This window comes from Palaemon carinicauda, chromosome 32, assembly GCF_036898095.1.
Source record: "Palaemon carinicauda isolate YSFRI2023 chromosome 32, ASM3689809v2, whole genome shotgun sequence".
Taxonomy (NCBI): Eukaryota; Metazoa; Arthropoda; class Malacostraca; order Decapoda; family Palaemonidae; genus Palaemon; species Palaemon carinicauda.
The window spans coordinates 12,650,736-12,655,393 of record NC_090756.1 but is presented as its reverse complement, the minus strand read 5'-3'; positions in this window follow the sequence as shown (position 1 = coordinate 12,655,393).

Sequence of the window (4,658 nt, the reverse complement as noted above, 5' to 3'; positions counted from 1 at the left end):
TACTATTATTATTATTATTAAATTATTATTATTATTATTATTAAAGTGTATCTCAAATTTTCATAATAGTAATAATAATAATAATAATAATAATAATAATAATAACATCCACTCGTTGTTCAGTGGTTAGTAAGCTTGGCCCCTTGTTCGAGTTCCGAGCGAAACGGATCGCACGTATCCCATTCCACTAAATCCCAACAATTTTCTATTATTACAAACATTGAACTAAATACCTGATAACTGAATGACTTATGTGGATCGCCAAGATGATAAGGGAGGTGGTGGGACTCGCGACCTCATCCCAGAAGACTTTTTGGGACCCCGGGGGTGTCTAGAGTCCCCCACCCACACTCCCACACACCCCCACAATACCCCCACATTATTTAGTGAGGAAAATTATATCTCATAATCCTTCACATGAATATACAAATTAATCCACGCAGTTAGGCTACATAAATCCTGGGTTTGGAAAATAGGGATTTATGGCGATTTACCGAAGTGGCAAGTGGAAAAATGGATTTCCTGAAATATATATCCCTGCGTGAAATGATCAATTGAGCTGTCATTTCATGAAATGGTAATAATGTTGAGTCGTTTTTCGTCTTTTTTACATATTGTTGTGGTGGTCTGGTGGTAGCGTTCTTGCCTGGTGATTCCCAGACTGGGGTTCGAGTCCCATTCAAACTCATTAGTTCCTTTGGTTTCAGCAACCTCACCATCCTTATATGCTACAGATGCAGTATTGGGAAGCCTATAGGTCTATCTGCTGAGTTATCAGCAGCCATTACCCTGCCCTCCTTGGTCGTAGCTTGAGTGTAGAGGTGGCTTGGGCACTGATCATATAAGGTCAGTCTCTAGGTCATTGTCCTGCTTGCCTGGACAATGTCACTGTCCATTGCCTCTGCCATTCATGAGTGGCCTTTAAAACCTTTGAATCAGCTTCGTAGTTTAAAAGTGCTTTGGAAAGATTGCACTGCGACTTTGAGTAGAAATACTACGAATAATAGAGTTTTTAATACTACGAATAAAAGGATTTTTTAGTACTACAAATAATAGGACTTTTAATACTACGAATAATAAGATTTTCAGTACTACGAATAATATGATTTTTAATACTACAAATAATATGATTTTTAATACCATGAATAATAGGATTTTTAATACTACGAATGATAGGATTTTTAGTACTACGAGTAATAAGATTTTTAATATTACGAGTAATAAGATTTTTAATTCTACGAACAATTGGATTTTTAATACTACGAATAATAAGATTTTTAATACTACAAATAATAAGACAATATAATACAGTGACTATCTATTATGTCTATTATTTCCTTTCGTCTTTCATATGGATCTTGACAGGAGAGATTTGATAGTAAAGATCTGGAATACCCTTCTTACTTCTGGGATTTATAATCATCTTTTTTTCGAGAGGCGTCTTGTATGTATGTATGTATGTATGTATGTATATATATACTGTATATATATATATATATATATATACTGTATATATATATATATATATATGTGTGTGTGTGTGTGTGTATATATATGCATATGTATACATATATACTTATACATATATGTATATATATATGTATATATATATATATGCATGTAAGTATATATATATATATATATATATATATTTATAATTATGTATGTATACATACATACATGCATACATAAAGGAAAATATATATAAATACACCCTTCCCTTTTGAATTCAACAAACACAAAACAGGGGCTACCAAAAAATCAAGAAAAATTATAAATAAAACAATAAATTTCCCAACAACTATATAAGAATAACATAAACCAACATATTATTAAAAAAAATATATATATATATATATATATATATATTAAATCTTTTCACTTTGACATTTCCCGTAATATTTGGTAAAGAAATAACTCTTTATTTTCCTTCATTTCCATTCGTTTATTTCCTTTAGCCTTTGACCTCCATCTGGCTAAGATTATAATTATTATTATTATTATTATCATTATTATTATTATTATTATTATCATCATAATCATCATAATAATAATAATTATTATTATTATTATTATTATTATTATTATTATAAGCTAAGCTATAACCCTATTTGGAAAGGCAGGAATAATATGGGAAATAAGTTTGGAAAATTTATTACAACAGTTAGACAATTGGATAGAGAAACTGAAAAAAAAAAGTCCTTTTATTATCAATATTATTGTATGTAGTAGGTTGGCCAGGGCACCAGCCACCGTTAAAATACTACCGCTGGAGAGTTGGTGGGTCCTTTGATTGGCCAGACAGTACTACAAAGATCCTTTTCTCTAGTTACGGTTCATTTTCCCTTTGCCTACACATACACCGAATAGTCTGGCATATTCTTTACATATTCTCCTCTGTCCTCATACTCCTGACAACACTGATTTTACCAAACAATTCTTCTTCGCTCGAGGGATTAACTACTTCACTGTAATTGTTCAGTGGCTACTCTTTAGCTGTAGTAAGCAGCTCTCCTAGGAGGACACTCCAAAATCAAACCATTGTTCTCTAGCCTTGAGTAGTGTCATAGCCTCTGTATCATGGTCTTCCACTGTCTTGGGGTAGAGTTCTCTTGCTTGAGGGTACATTCAGGCACGTTTTTCTGTCTTGTTTCTCTTCCTCTTATTTTGTTAAAGTTTTTATACCTTCGATAGGAAATGTTTATTTTGATGTTGTTTCTGTTCTTAGGGTATTTTATTCTCATTTTTAATTACTTCCCTTATTTCCTTTCCTCACTGGTCTATTTTCCTTGTTGAAGCCCCTGGGCTGGTAGCGTCCTGCTTTTCCAACTAGGGTTTTAGCTTAGCAAGTAATAATAATAATAATAATAATAATAATAATAATAATAATAATAATAATAATAATGAAGACTCATTTTATAGAAGTTACGATCACAGACGTCTGTTTATTTACAGAATTTCTTTTATTTAACTCTCTCTCTCTCACTCTCTCTCTCTCTCTCTCTCTCTCTCTCTCTCTCTCTCTCTCTCCAACTTAGTTGGCGGAGATAAAAACTTAAGAACAAAACGAGATGAACAAAAAGGAATTGTCCTTTTTTTATATATGTCCCGAACTAAGAAGATGGAGTGACTGTTATTCTGTCTTTTGTACAGAAAAAAAAAATTCTTCGCTCTGTTCTTTTTATGTCTTAGTCCTGATCCGGTAATTGTTTGTGGATGAGACAGAAAAGACATATTAATCCGTTTGGTCTTTTGAAACTACTTATTTTAACGTCATTTAAAGTTGACGAGGTCATGAAATCATTAGGGAATTGAGAATAGAATTTAGAATTTTAATAATGATTTTTATTTTGATAATATTAATTTTAACAAACTTGATAATTTTGAGTATTTTTTAAGAAAGTTTGCGGGTGTGGACTGGTATTTATATATATATATATATATATATATGTGTGTGTGTGTGTGTATATATATGTATAAATATGTATGTATATATATGTATATATACATATACATGTACATATATATGTATATATATACAGAGAGAGAGAGAGAGAGAGAGAGAGAGAGAGAGAGAGATCAAAAACCTATTGAATCCCTCTTGATAATATCATACGTCAGAGCAACTATTTCTCTTAACACCAATATGTTATATGAAAATATTCTTTTACTACTTTTCAAAACCATAATATCACGAAGATAATTGGACAAAGTTCCTCTCTTAAGCAAAAGCAATGGAAGCTATAAGGCCTAGAGAGGGTCCTTTTCTTTCCCACCGTTATCCTTACATTAAGGGGTCGGTTACCTGATGCTTACAGGGATGCACTAGCCGCATCCATTTTTCTAATAGCATCAGGAATGTTTTATAATTTGGCATAGGGTTTTTGCTATCGTATCCCCTTGCAGTCATCAGCCACAGTTATTGGAGGCGGATCTAACCTTTGACTAAATAGTCCAACTGCAAGGCAGCAGTTTCCACAGTTATTAGCGCTGGGTTTAGACATCTAATAGAAAGCTAGCCTGCAAGGCAATAGCTGTCCTTTTAATCGCTTTCTACGACACACAGGACGTACGGTTTAAAGATTTAAAGGTTTAAAGGCTGCACATGAATGGCAGAAGCAAGGGACAGTATCATTACCCTATCAAGCAAGACAATGCCCAAGAGACTTACCATATATACATATAGTCAGTACCACCTCTCAACCCAAGCTAAGACCAAGGAGGGCCAGGCAATGGCTGCTGATGACTGAGCAGATAGACCTATAGGCTACCCCTAAAGGGGCCCCATCCTTAGCTCACAGGGATGGTGAAGATACAGCAACTGATGGAACTAAGGAGTTTAAGCGGGTTTCAAACCCCAGTCTGGTGATCACCAGTCAGGGACGTTACCAAATCGGATACTACAACCCTAATATTCTTACACCCCTTCCACAAGGCGTTATTATTTCTAAGTACTAGATAAGTAAAAAAAAAAAAAGAAAAAAAAAACACCCACATATTCATATGGAGTTTTTTTCAAGTTTTCTTTCATATGTGTGTGTTTTTCCCTGTTAGTTTTGTAAAGAGAAATCCTTTTGAGAATAGGATAGCGTCGGTCCAGAGGACCCCTTGGAACCTATAAACGAAGGATTACCAGTTATTATTGGCCATCAGACAGA